Source organism: Hyperolius riggenbachi, chromosome 4 (assembly GCF_040937935.1).
Source record: "Hyperolius riggenbachi isolate aHypRig1 chromosome 4, aHypRig1.pri, whole genome shotgun sequence".
NCBI classification, from domain to species: Eukaryota; Metazoa; Chordata; class Amphibia; order Anura; family Hyperoliidae; genus Hyperolius; species Hyperolius riggenbachi.
Window position 1 is genome coordinate 20468614 of NC_090649.1, and position 15531 is coordinate 20484144.

The window sequence follows — 15531 nt, forward strand, 5'->3', positions numbered from 1 at the left end:
GTGGGCCCAATACCCCCGTCCTGCCCGCTACCCCTCCAGCTCGATGGGCTAGTCTAGGGCTGGCCCTGCTTACACCACAGTCACATCATCCATATATCCAATAACACTCAAACATCTCCCTCCACTTCCAGGCACTTCCACACCTCTCTCTCACTACCTTATCAGTCTTCAACAAAGGGTCAATCACACACACAAACAGAACAGGGGACAGAGGACACCCCTGCCTCACACCTGATCTAATACTCACTTCCTCTGTCAGTACCCATTCACCCGCACCTTACTCACAATCTCACTATACAGACATTTCACCCATCCAATCATCCTCTCAGGTACTCCCATTCTCTCCAACACCTTCAACATAAACTCATGCGACACCCTATCATACGTTAGCAAAAAGGAGGAACGCTACAACCACCGCTGTTTAGTCCAAGGGAGCAGAAATCACAGGTCTCAGGACATATAGGCAAAAAAAAAAAAAAAAAAGCTTTTTCTTCAACTTTATTGGCACATCAGTAAACACATACAAGGCTGACGCGTATCAGAGCTCTGAAAGGCTCCTTAATCATAGCCAGCATACACAAAATCACCACAAGTTTAAGTAGTCGAGTGCCCGCCCACAAGGGGCATGGCTACTCCTCTTAAAGAGACAGACGAATTTCACATATAAAAATAAGGCAAAGCCAATATATAAAATCCAGTACATTAAAAAACCAGAGATGACATGGTTAAGCATCAGTAATGAATATACAGTGAACATAAATTCCTCAGACTGTATAATATACAGTATATAGTATATAATATACAGATGGCAGAGAAATAAGCAAAGATAAGGATGCTAGTGAGAGTGGAAAGGAAGAGGAAGAGGGAGGAGGGGAAAGGGGAGGAGGAAGAGCGGGGAACAGACCTAAAAAAAAGATGGTATGTTCATATCCTAAAGAGGTTATGTTCTTACATCATAGGTTAGGCTGATATCCATTTTAGAATTCAACCCTGTGGGCAAACGTGTGCCCAATTTCCATATCCAAAAGGCCTCCCGTTTCAACAATAATCTACGTAAGTCACCTCCTCTAGGGGAAAGTGCCACTCTTTCTATGCCTTGGAAAGTAAAACTGGTCATGACACCCTGGTGTTCCCTCAAACAGTGCTTAGATACACTAGAAACCTGGGTGACATATGTTTCCTTCCTCATGCATCTACCAGGTCCATTGTAATGCTCCGAGATACGTTGTCTCAGGGGACGGGAAGTCCACCCCACATACTGTAGGCCACAAGCAACGCAGGTAATAAGATATACAACATTACTAGAATTACAATGAATATATTCTTTTATTTCAAATCTCTCTCCTTTTGAGATAGAGAAAATCTCCCGCGTTTGATTGTGGACACGACAGTACCTGCAGGTGCTGTACCCGCGTTTGTAGGAACCTTTACAAGACAGCCAGGGAGGTACTGGTCTGGGAGAGCTGGAGAAAAAGCTCGAGGAAAGACGGGTCCCCAAAGTGAGGGCGCGGCGTGCTGAAAAAGCACAATCCTCTCATACGCCTTCTCAAAATCCACTGCCAACATAGCCACACCTTGCTTTCTATCCTTACACAACCACAACACATCCCTCAGACAAATCAGACTCTCAGCAATCGTTCTCCCAGGCACAGCACACACTTGTTCCTCACACACCACACCATCTTCTCCAACACATCACGCAACCGATCAGCCATCACTTTCGCAATCAACTTGTAATCAACATTCCATAAAGATATTGGTCTACACTTTTTTAAAAGCCTTTCTACAGTATTTCCCCTCTTATATAACACAATTATATGCTCTTTCATCAAATTACTTAAAATGCCACCATCCAAAACAGCCTTACACTTCATAAACAATTACCACTAATGTCCCCAAATGTACAATTGAACTCCACAGGCAATTACTTCTTCCAGGTGTCTTCCCTTTCCTCATCTCTTTATTCATAACTAAATCTCACCTTTCCCAAACTCTTCACTCAAACGAACTTTCTTACTGGAACCCAAACATACTTCCACTGTCTCCAGAATCTCAATTTCCACAGTATTCCTGTTTCTCACAATACAAATCCTTATAAAACTCCCATACTTCCCTCTTCACTCCCTCATTAACAGACACTTCCCTCCCATTCTCATCCAACACACACACCATCTCAGTCTTAAAGGACTTACGAGGCAAATATTGGAAAAAAAGTTAGTTACCTTATTGCAATATCAGACCTCAGGGCAGACTATCAGTGCTGCCCCTGTCAGTTTCAGGCGCTCTGTTATCTAAATCCAGGATTCATTACAGGCCCGACCCTCTGCAGGGTCGCCTGAACTGATGGGATAAGAATTGCCACTTTAAACAACAAATGCATGCGCAGTTCGCATGCCGCTAGTGCGGCTGCGCAGGTTTCCAGACGGTGCCGGGTGAGGGAGGGAAGTGACCTGGTGTGACGTCTATTCCTGGCTGATCAGAGCCAACTTACTCATATGGACGGAGAGTCACTGAGGAGCCGTTGGTGAACTTTTTTTTTCCAATATTCGCCTCATAAGTCATTTAACTCCATACACCTTCTTAAGCTAAATATGTAGTTGAAGAAAAATGTAGTGCACTTCTCATCCTTTTCTTTAAGACACTATTTTTTTCCCCTGCTCTACCATATAAGAGCTTACCTGCTCTTTGGTTGCCGAACCCCTTCAGCCACATCATTGGTGACATTTATCTCATATTGGTCCAGCTGCTGTCCCTCTGTCTATGCTTCCACTCTCCACATCCCATCCTACCTTATCCCTTCAGTACAAAATGTACCCCTTTCCTCCTATTCACTCCCTGACCCCTCCACCATTTCCCAGCTATCTCCCTTCCCATCTTGCTCTCCCCCATCACCACATGCTCTACCTCCACCTCTTACACCTTGTCCCCCTTTTGTTTCCCCAAACCCTCTCCTCTTCTGTCCTTAGACTCCCTTTTGGCCCTCAACCCCCATGCACCTCCCTTCCCTCCCCCCCCCACACACTCTACCCACACACCCCCTCAGCATAACCTTATTCCTATCCATCCTACCCCTAGACATTCGCCCCGTTTCCTGTGGCCTCTGGAATGCCAGGTCCACTCGCAATAAGCTGCTCTCTGGAACTCGCTCCCTCCAGCCACCAGACTCGCCCCCACCTTTAATACCTTCACACAAGCTTTCAAGACTCACCCTTTCATACTCGCAGACCCCCCCTACACCAGCACCATAATATGTTCTGTTAGACAGCCTCTCAACAGATGCACCTATTGTCTCCGCCCCCACCCTTTAGATTGTAAGCCTCTGGCAGGGTCCTCCTCCCACAGGCGTAGCTTGGGGGGGGCAGGGTAGGGCACGTGCCCCCGGGCACCGACTCCCTAAGGGCGCCCAGCCATGTTGATTGTTTGTTTGCTTTTTCCCCTCTCTCTGCTCCCCGAGTCTGCCGCTGCTACTGCCTTGCTCAGGGCTCTTCCTGTGTGACGTCAGAAGCCACACACAGCGTGCGGATGTGAAGCATTCCACGTTCTCCCTTTGACAGCTGGCTGGGCACTGCTATGACCCAATCCACACAGCTGAAGTGCTCCTAACAGGCAAGCAACATTTAACTTGCGTTTCTATTAAGAACAGCACTCCTGTCAGGCTGCAACATGAGGAGTGAAGGGTGACCGGGTCACTCACTCCCTCATGGCTTTAGCTGGCTGTCCGTGCGTCTCAGCAGAAAGACGGCAGCCAGCTGCTCTGCACACAGAGAACGGGGAAGTATTGGCGGCGCAGGAAGACACACATGCAGGAGCACTTAATGGAGGGAGCCGTCTGATCTGAGGTCAGGCATGTACACACGGATAGCCTGGCTCAGAAGCTGTGACCTAAGCCCTAAGGTCAGTCGTATCCACCACTAATCAAGCTGTTCTGTGCTTTCTTTCTTCCTCCCTCTTAATTTTTTTAACCCTTGCGAAGGACTGGAGGATGCAAAACCTGTGGAGTCACAAGAGACAGTATATGCCCTCTCAGACCATGCTGACTTACAATAAGAGCTGCTGTTTATGTCTACTGTATAGCTTATTAATAAAGCTTTTCAGTTTGATCTCACACTAGGGATGAGCGTTCTGCATTCCAAACACTGTGTCCAATAACCTGGAACAGAACATGAATTTGGCGAACGGGCGGGCCGCGGCATGGGGGGATTTAAGTAACCCTTGACACTTGGAGTACAGCACACAGAGGCAGTCTCAATGGTGTGTTCCAGCTCACAATATTGCTAAGATGGAATACAATACTAAGGAGGAAGTAGCTGGTGAGCTGCAAGGCACCATTGAAGGCGGTGTCAAGGGGTGAGTTAACCCCGTATGTCGGAGTCCGCTATGCTTCAAAATAGTGTTCTGTTCCGAGTTGTTCGGAACAGCATTTGATGCAGAACACGCATCCCTACATCTCACAGACATGCCATGCTGAGGCTTCTGGTTCCACGGGTATTGGAGCTATTAATAAACATTGTTGTAGAATGCCAGACAAATCTAACGCCAAATCGTTGCCTAACCATAATTTAACCTTCCTGATCACTAATCACAATTTTTGTTTTAGAAGTAAATGTGATTTGAATGATCTGCTTGTTGTTGGTAATATTAGGTTAAAGGAGAACTATAGTGAGAGGTATATGGAGTCTGCCATATTTATTTCCTTTTAAACAATACCAGTTGCCTGGCAGCCCTGCTGATCTATGTGTCTACAGTAGTGTCTGAATCACACCAGAAAGACCCATGCAGCTAATCTTGTCAGATTTCACAAAAATGTCAGAAACACCTGATCTGCTGCATGCTTGTTCAGGGTATATAGCTCAAAGTATTAGAGGCCGAGGGTCAGCAGGATAGCCATGTAACTATTATTGCTTAAAAGGAAACAAATATGGCAGCCTCCATATACCTCTCACTACAGTTCTCCTTTAATTCTGTATGGCGTTGGTAACGTCTGCATATTGCTGGTATTATCTGTGTCTATATTACCTTGCATGTTTTTTTTTTTCATAATAAAAGTGGGGCTTGATTTGTGGAAGTGGTCTGTGCTGGGGAAGGCGGGGCTTAGGGTGCCAAAATTTTTGTATCTATAGACTCCTGAACTGTAAATCCGACACTGTATATAGCACTGAAAGCTTCTGCAGCAACACTTTAGAGTACATTGTCATGTCACTGACTGTCCTCAAAGGAGCTCACAATCTAACCCTACCACAGTCAGTCTTATGTCCTACCATATTATTATTATGTATTTGTATAGCAGCACTGATGACCATGCTCACATTCTGATGCGGGGCCACGCCCTTTTTTGCGTTTTGCTACCATGGGGGGGCGTATAAACTATCTTTGTCCCCGGGTGCTGAAAGCCCTAGCTACGCCTCTGCCTCCTCCCCAGTGTTTCCAGCTTGATTATGCAATTTTACTGACAATCACCCCTTTTGTGGACTAGAACAATCTCTATTTTGACCTATGACACTGTATTATCAAATCATTTGCATGATCTTGTTTTGTTGTGAGTTTCCGTATGTTCTACCTTGTATGTTAACCATTTTATCTCTTGTGCAGCGCTGCGTAATATGTTGGCGCTTTATAAATACAATCAATAATAATAATAATAATAGTTTCCTTAATCTCCTCCCCACCTCCTTTCACATCTCTTGCAAACACTCCAAATACTCCATCCTCTTCTGCAACATTTCATACTCTCTCCTCCTCTCAGCTGCTCTCTGCATAAAGAAAGACTTTGTTCTCACCTTGCACCATTCCCACCACTTTATCACACTCACAAAATCACTCATTCTCTTTTTTAGATTTGCAAACAATCTCACATACTCACTCTTTACCCATTCATCTTCTAACAGACTAACATTCAGCTTCCACACCCCCTTCCCATACACATCATCCACATCTATACTCACGACACACTCCAGGCATCCATGATCCGAAAAAGGTTCCCTCTTTATAGAAAAGTTTTCTAGTTGGAAATTCCTGGAAAGAAAACAAAAATCGATTTGTGAACACAAAGAACCCCGATCACTAAAATAAGTATAACCAGCATCTTTCCTGCATCAACATAATTAAAGTAGAAACAATATCCAGCAGATTTTTCCCAGAACTATCCACCCCACCACCCCCTCTTCTATCACCCGCTCTTACTATACAGATGAAGTCTCTCACTATTATCATAGGCGCCTTTCCTCCTAGCACCACCCTCAACTTAGAGAATAAAGCTAATCGCTCCTTCCTACAAACAAATGCATAAACAATAATAATTCTGGACAGGATCCCCTGAAATAAAAAATGCACCATTAGAGCCCTACCTATATGTGTAACTCTAACTAAACTAAAGAAATCCCCCTTAAACCACACACAAACCGCCTCATTTCTTTGCTGGCTCAATGACCACACAGCAGGTCCATTTTGCTGTTCTTGGAGACTCCTTCCGTTTGCATTCCTGTAAACAAAGTATTGCAGTTTGAGAGCAATTCCTGAAACACAGCAGCTCTCCTATATGGAGTCCCAATGCTCCTCATATTGAGGGAATATATTCTTTAAAGGATACCCGAACTGAAATGTGACATAATGAGATAGACATGTGTATGTACAGTGCCTAGCACACAAATAACTATGCTGTGTTCCTTTTTTTCTTTCTCTGCCTGAAAGAGTTAAATATCAGGTATGTAAGTGGCTGACTCAGTCCTGACTCAGACAGGAAGTGACTACAGTGTGACCCTCACTGATAAGAAATTCCCCTTTTTTACCTCTTTCTTGCTCTCAGAAGCCATTTTCTGCTAGGAAAGTGTTTTATAGTTGGAATTTCTTATCAGTGAGGGTCACACTGTAGTCACTTCCTGTCTGAGTCAGGACTGAGTCAGCCACTTACATACCTGATATTTAACTCTTTCAGGCAGAGAAAGAAAAAAAGGAACACAGCATAGTTATTTGTGTGCTAGGCACTGTACATAAACATGTCTATCTCATTATGTCACATTTCAGTTCGGGTATCCTTTAAGGATGTCAGTGTTTAGATTTTTTTAGCATCTTTTAAACCTCCATCACCCTCCTCCACTTCTTCTCTTACCCCCTCTGACTAACCCTCCCCCTCCATTGTTTATTTTGGGCAGATGTTGTATCCTTTAATTTCTCTTTTCCTGTTCCATCATACTTAGCCACAAAACCAGTAACGGTCGTGAGGTTTTCCACATGGGTTGTCCTGAAAGGAGACTTTGAAGCATCTGATGACACCCCTTATCTGTCAGAGCTATACGCCTCAATTTACTCTCCCTTTCTCTTAGCTGTTGTAGTGCTTTGGTCCATTTCCTCAGGACTCTCTGACCATACAATGTCCAGATCCTCAACCTCAGATGTTACCTGCTGAGGAGCTCCAGATTGCCCCAGAGAGGAAGTTTCCCCCTTATGGGCCATCTCCCCAGCAGTGTTAGGAACATTACCAGCAGTGGGCACATTAGTGCCAACCTCTGAATGGCGTTCTCCAGCTTCTTCCTCCGGAGGATCACCACTTACAGCAGACGCATACAACTTCCTTTCTTTAGGCCGATTATCACAGTTCTTCGCCAAGTGAGCTGCTGATCCACAAGTGTAGCAAGTCTACTGCACACCGGACCCTTATCACAAGTGACCTTAGTATGGCCAAATGAGAAACAGGTGCGGCAAAAGACTGGCATGTCTGGGTACCACAAAACTCCTCGCTGATTCCCAAGAATATAAGTCTGAGAGGGGTGGCACCTACCATCAGGCGCTAAGGGGTCTGGTCCCAGAGTGACTCGGTTCCTCCTCAGCCCATTAAAGGTTCCGCAAATATTCTCACCCTCTCAGAAACATACTCTCCATACCTCATAAGGAAGATCTCAACATCCACATCTGGTACAAAAGGGTTAAACATTGGCAATGTGATGGGAATCCTTTGTTTTATTTTCTGGGTAACAAACTTGATTCCTTCCATCTTTGGATTGTTCTTTCTCTCCGCCACCCTCAGCATACAAGTAGGCAGGCCAGACTCCTTGGCAAAAGTAACATCAATTAAAGAACATTTATCAATAAAGTACAACCTTTGTTTATACCTGCATCAATTAACTTTAAAGAAGAAATATCCCAAAAAATCCTTCCCAGAGCCAACTACCCCACCACCCCCACTCCTATCACCCGCCTGCACTATACAGTTGAAATCCCCCACTATAAATCAGTGGTTCCTCACCTCCCAAAACTAACCACAACCTAGTAGGAACGAGGTTATCTTTATTTTCTAACGGAAGCATACACAATAGTCCGAAACAAAATCCACTGCCATAAATGAACTATAAGAGTTCTACCCTGCTCTATATGGTTAGCTAACTAAAATAAATCTTCTCTAAACAAAAACACAAACACCCTTATTTTTTGCTGATTTGAAGACATCAGCAGTCCATTTTGCTATTTTGATGCTTCTTTTAAATTGCATTCCTGAAAAATTAAATGTTATAGCACTCATAACCCCTCATCAGCTCTCCTGTACAGAAACCTGATACTCCTCACATTTAGTGGCAACAGGTTCAAAGAAATCAACGTTTAGGTTTTATTTCTGTTTTTTTTTTATTTTTATGCCTTCACCTTTATCATTTAGATCTTCTCCAGAATCTCTCTTTTCTCTCTCATGCCTGTCAATCTTCACCTTTTTCTCTCTCATGCCTGTCAATCTTCACCTCTTTAGTTTTTGATTTGGCAGATGTTGCCTCAGGCTTCTTCTCATGTGGAGAGCTTGATGAATGTCACTGGATTTTCAGCTAAACAGTAGATGTACCAAAGGGAGTCTCAGAAGCATCTAATAACATTCCCCGATGCAACATATCCAAGTCACTGGTGTACTCTTCAATCTTTTCTGGATCATGTTATAAGTTATAAGTACTTTCATCCATCGCCTCTGAACTCTCAGATCAGACGATATCAGGCTCCTTACCCTCAGAGTGTGCTTGCTGAGGAGCTCCAGGGAGGGAGTTAACCCCCCTTATGTGCCTGTTCCTCAGTGTCTGAAGAATCAATGCCACCCGCCAAAGGGCTTTCTGTAGCCTTTTCCTCTGAAGGGTCATTCGTCACCGCTGAGGTAAAGGTCTTATTTTATAGCAGTTCTTACACACTGGCCCTTTCTGTGGGGATGGCACTTGCCATCTGGTGCCATGGAGTCTAGCGCCAAGGTGACTCAGTGCCTCCTAAAACCATTAAAGGTCTCACAATTGTTCTTTAATATCTTACCCCCTCAGACCTATATTTGCCATATCTCATGAGGAATGATTTTATGTCCACATTTGGCACAAATGGATTAAACATTTAAACAGTGATATGGATCCTGTGCTGGACTTCCCGGACCATCAATTGAATTCCTTCCATCTTGGGATGGTCTTTCTTCTATGCAACCTTCAACATGCAAATGTGCAGGCAAGATGGTCTGGCAAAGGTTACATACTAATAAGAAAGGAAAGCACAAATTGGAAATTGTCAAAAGGACTCTATTGCTCCATGCACGCAAGCCCAGACCGCCTAGCTGTCACACAACAGCACACCACCATACACACAGCAGCTGCTTCCCCCTAATGGGGATAAGTCCTGTTAGTATGATGACAAAAGCTGCAGCAAAAAAGCATTGGCCGGCTAAGCACAAATGCAATTCAGCAGACTTCACAAGCTGTAAAGAAGCAATACTGCCCAAGCATCATTTCAACAGAGATCATAAATCAATATACTTGCACTAGTCCATTTGGTGTGTCATCCTCCAGCTTAGTCCAGCAAGGATTCTCGCATCTGGATATCTGTTGCTGTCCCTTTAAGAGATAGTGAGCACACGATATACACTCCTATCATAGGAGCCCAGCTCTCTCCTGGCCGCTCCCAGTGTTTTGATGTAGTATCACCGCACAGAATATCCTCTCACATGCATAGGACGCTCTGGCTCAGTGGCAGGTACACCTTGCATTTGCTGGCATTCAGTGCTCACACACTCCGGCTGGCTGTGGCAGCATCAGGCGGTGGAGACGCTAGGATAGCGTGGTGTGGCGATAGGCTCCTCCCACCGATGCATTTCGTGTCACATGACGCTTCTTCAGGGCGTGGCTTAGGGGCACTAGGTCCATTGCTTTATAGGAGGGCTGAGTCACGGAGTCCTAGGCCTCCTAATGACATCACCATTGTTCATTCAAAGACAGCTTTATTGTTCCCACGATTCTTCACACTGATTCACAGCAAGGCAGCTCTATTTAGATGTCACTTCTTTGAACATATTGCTTTTCTCATATATAATATGCAAATTCCTCTATTCTAACATTTTCGTTTACAAGAATAATATTTCCAATCCTAATACGATGTATAGTCATTGTCTACCTCTCTAGCACCATCTAGTGAACTTTTTTATATACTACAACTACAATGAAAATATCTGTCTAGCTGTTTTCCCTATATCATTCATCTCTCAGTCATGCATTCAGCTGACTAGTTCTCATCATATCACGGTCATGGGGGTAGATCATGGTCATGTGGCTCAAGTATTTTATGGGTTACTCATCTACACCTTTTATACATTTATTATTATTTCTTCTGGGGATCCTTTTCTTATCGTTTTTACTTTTATTTTCATTATTATCGTTTATAAGCCATCTGGCATAAGAAGGGGGTTGTGAGAAAACGCGGAAAAGCCGCCGCAAATACTCAGAGTAAGGCGGCTGATTCCGCGTTCAACATGGCAGCTTGCGCGCAGGGACCTGCATTCACTGGCCTGACGGAACGCGGAGAAACCGCCGCATGCCCAGAGAACAGGGCGGCGGATTCCGCGTCCGACGCGGCGGTTTGCACGCATAGGCCTACCTCTGTCAGTACTGCTGAATGCGGAGAAAACGCTGCACGCTCGGACAGCGGTGCGGCGGATTCCACATCTAAAACAGCAGAGGCATTACAACACATCTGGTGTGGCTGGGACTGATAGTCCACACTGGTTCAGAAGGACGCGTGCGCGCACGGAGAGGCAGAGCATTTATGACAGCCAGAAGGGTGTCAGCTGACTAGGCCGGTCAGCTGACAATTCTTTCAGTTCTCATTGGTCCAGCACTTAGGGGAGGCGCAGGAGAGCGCTGGTGTATATATACTGGGTGCTGGTCATTCCTCTGGTGTCTGGCGTTGCGATCACTACGTGGTAGCACTCAGACCTTGTCAGTATCTGTGTTACATTAGACCAGTTTCCTAGGTGTTGATGATCAAGGAGCTCACACCTTAGTCTAGGAATTCTGTTATCATCTGTGTTATTATCTAGACCAGTTTCCAAGGTGTTGATGACCAAGGAACTCACACCTTAGTCTAGGAATTGTTGATTATTTGTTATGACCTTCTGCTTTCCCGACTATTCCTCTGATCTCTGATTTTGTTTCTTTGTCATTCTGATACTGTGTTGCTGAACTCGGTTAGTCTTAGGATTCTGCATCTGTCTCCTGTCTCTGTACTTTATCTGTCCGTGTGTTTACGACCTGGCCTGCCCGACCTCGAGAACTCTCTCTCCTGTTGAGAGATAGTTCACTGATCTATCAGTGACACTCTCTCATTGGTGTCACTCACGTTCTGTCCTTCCCACTCTCGGCCTGACTCCTCCCTGCGGAGAGTTCAGACCAACGAAAGGAACTTGCTGCAGAGCAGTACTCCTTATTGCTCTAGCACCTGATATTCAGGTGCAGTCCTCAAAGTATTACTTTTGCACCATAACACTCATCACTCAGGTGTCTAGAGGTTAGAGATATATCTGATTATCGGTGATACTGCAGATCATCAATAATCGGGTATATATCTGCATTCTCGGTGATACTGCAGATCACCGGTAATCAGATCCTCTCTGTGTTAGACCTAAATGTAACCCCTGTAACGATTGGTGTGAGTTGAATCCATGCGGCTCCACAGCATTTAATCTGTAGATCCACATAGACTCCTTGCCCAGGAGCACATCATCAAAATCTCCCCTCCTTTCCGAGAGGTTCAACTTATATATGGCTTTCACTTTTGTGCCCCTCAAGGAAGCTCCATGCTGTTCTCTGTAGTGCTTGTATAGTGGCATTTCAACCTCCCCCTCCTCAATCTCCCTAAAATGTTCTAGGATTCTTGATGTAAGATCTCTCTTGGTCTTACCCACATACATCAACTTACATGGGCATTCAATTACATAGACCACCCTTTCAGTGTCGCAATTCATAAATTTTATATGTACATTTACCATTCGTGTCTGTAAATGTTTTTGTTTTGTCCACATATGGGCAGATTTTACATTTGCCACACTTGAACATGCCCCTCCCTGATCTGGTTCGTAACCACTTACTCCCCTCTCTTGCCGGTTTGAACTCACTCCTCACCAGTTTGTCTCTTAGATTTGGTGCCCTTTTTGCCGTTAACATTGGTCGCGGCCCCACTATTTTATTAATATCGGGATTGGCTCTTAGGATACCCCAGTGTTTTTCCAGGAACTGCCTCAACTCTTCCCAATGAGAGCCATAGGGAGTGATTATCCTCAAGTTGTTCCCTTTTGGGTTATCACACACTGACTTGGATGACAAAAAAGCATGGAGCAATGCAAGAACGGACTTATTAATTGCCGATTTTAAGATTCTATGCGAGTAGCCTCGCTCCCTAAATCTGGAGTACATCTCCCTTGCCTCAGTCCTAAATTGTTCGTCTGTTGAGCAATTCCTGCGGATACGCAGGAATTGACTATATGGAATAGATCGTATCAGGGCAGGGGGATGATGGCTGGCAGCGTGGAGGACACTATTTCCCGCAGTTGGCTTCCGGTAAGAGGAAGTAACCACTTTTCCCCTCTCCACTCTTAGTTTTAAATCAATGAACGACATCTCCACATCACTTACAGTATATGTGAGACGAATGTTTCGCCTGTTACTGTTCAGCCTATGTATATAGGCCGAGAGCTCTGATTCCGTGCCTCTCCACACTACCAGCACATCATCTATGAAACGAAGCCTGGGTCTGGGTAGACATCTTGCCTCTCCCAGAGCCCCAGATGCAAGCATGCATATGCCGGGGCACATGCCGACCCATCGACGTTCCCCTGACCTGCCTATAATATCTGCGTTTGAACTTAAAACAGTTCAATTTTAGCACTAGACTCAATGCTCGTAATAGCATGTCATTGTGTTCAGCCGCTTCATAGCAGCTTTCCTCCAGAAAGAAGTCTACTGCCCTGAGTCCCTCCTCATGTGGGATTGACGTATACAGCGATTCAACGTCGATCCCCACAAGGAGGGACCCAGGGGGGACAGCAAAGTCCTCCAAAACTTTGAGGACATCTCGACTGTCCTTCACATAGGAGCGAAGTTGCATAACCAAAGGTTTCAATTTTTCATCAATTAATCTGCCCAATCTCTCACAAGGCCCTTCGCACCCCGATACAATTGGGTGACCCGGCGGGCTGACTGGGTTTTTATGAATTTTTGGAATAAAATAGATGGTTGGTACATTATAATTCGTGACTAGCAGGTTGTAACGATCGGTGTAACACAGAGAGGATCTGATTACCGGTGATCTGCAGTATCACCGAGAATGCAGATATATCTCTAACCTCTGGACACCTGAGAGATAAAAGTGTTTTGGTGCAACAGTAATACTTTGAGGACCGCACCTGGAAGACAGGTGCAAGAGCAGATAGGAATACTGCTCGGCAACTGGTTCCTTCCATAGTCTGGACTCTCCAAGGGGAGGAGTCAGACAGAGAATGGGAAGGACAGAACGTGAGTGACACCAATGGAGAAGTGTCACTGACAGATCTGTGAACTATCTCCTAACAGGAGAGATAGTTCTCGAGGTCGGACAAGCCAGGTCGTTTAACACATGGACAGATAAAGTACAGAGACAGGAGGCAGATGCAGAATCCAGAGACTAGCCGAGTTTTGGCAACAGAGTATCAGAATGACAAAGGTACAAAATCAGAGATCAGAAGAATGGTCAGGAAAGCAGAAGGTCATAACAAATAATCAACAATGCCTAAGCTAAGGTGTGAGTTCCTTGGCCGTCAACACCTTGGAAACTGTTATTATCTGTATTATACTCTAGTTCAGTTTCCAAGGTTGACGGCCAAGGAACTCACACCTTAGTCTAGGAAGTCTGTTATTATCTGCATTATACTCTAGTTCAGACTTCTTAGACTAAGGTGTGAGATCCTTGGCCATCAACACCTTGGAAACTGGATTACATCTGATTACATTTGCATGGCCATGCCCACTGCTGGAACAGCCAGAACCCCTCTGCTCCTGTCCCTCCAGGCTGAAAACCAAAGTATTCCAGCTCCCTGCATTTCGGCACAACACTAGTAGAGAGTGTGGAGGGCAGACAAAGTTTCTAGCCCGGCAGGCTTGCTCTGGCTGAGTACATTACTGAAACCACAGTCTGCAGCATGATGTTGTCCTCTTTCTTAATCACGCTGTCTGGATTGGATCCTTGAATTTGTATCCATACATTGTCTGCAACTTTTGAAGATATCGTGAAAGAAGAATAAATAGAGACATTTAAATCTTTTTTTTTTTGAGAATTGTTTGGTTTTTAACTCTATAGGGGTGGAACAGAACTACTCTTTCTTTCTTGTGATCATAGTCACAGAGCAATGGCTGCCAGTCTGAGAGCAGGTTTTCTGGGAGTAAGAGCTGCTGCAGCAGCAGGGACAAAATACACCATGAATAAATATGGTGTATTTTATCTGGTCGGGGAGTTTGGCGGCAACAACTGTAAGCCAAGTAAGAGTGACACACCCAAAAAAAGGAGATTTTTTTTTACTTTTTTTGTCCAGCCAAAACAGATAAATGACACAGATGCACAAAGAAGTGATACACAAATTAAAATTACTATTTTTTTTTAATTATTATTATTGTAGGTGGGGGGGGGGGGGGGGTTCATCTCTATCCTGCACCCAGTAGTAATAGACAGAGTACAAGGGATGGGGGGGGGGGGGGGGGATTGCACTTGGCGGTACATTCAAAGTACACTTTGTTCCTTCTTTTCTTCTTCTGGAAGTTCAGGTCACTTGTTAGTTTGGTTTTAAGTCTTTCTTTTTTTTACACTAGTAAGAGAGAGTAGTGCACCGGTCCTGGAGGTACTGCAATACCAGGTCGATGCGCGGAGTGGACAGAGCAAGCTCTTCTTCCATCTCCCTGTTCCAAAAATCCATTTAATATATGGTCCCCAGATAGGGGACGTATCAGATATTAAACTGATAAGAACAGATTTTTTTTTCTTACTCTTCAGTCTCAGACGGTTAGCCAAGTACCATATTCCGATCATGTCATGTAGGCACCCTTCATGGTCTTGTTGCTATACCCAAAGGTCATCACCAGAGCAGACCTTTTTTTATCAAAATTAAATATTTTTTGTCATATGATCATAAATCTAGGTCAAAGAATATACTCAATTTTTGGAACAGGTATTACAAGCTTTTTGCTCACAGAGCTATAAAGTACAAAGATACATCATAGTGATAGTGTACTG

At 44.6% G+C, this 15531-nt stretch overlaps 1 non-coding gene across 1 annotated transcript; it reads right to left on the reverse strand.

The window, feature by feature from the left end:
- Positions 1–15117: 15117 nt before the first annotated feature.
- Positions 15118–15305, reverse strand: LOC137505719 (U2 spliceosomal RNA). The gene has a single exon (XR_011020316.1). It is a non-coding gene; the product is annotated as a U2 spliceosomal RNA (small nuclear RNA).
- Between the last annotated feature and the right edge of the window lie 226 nt (positions 15306–15531).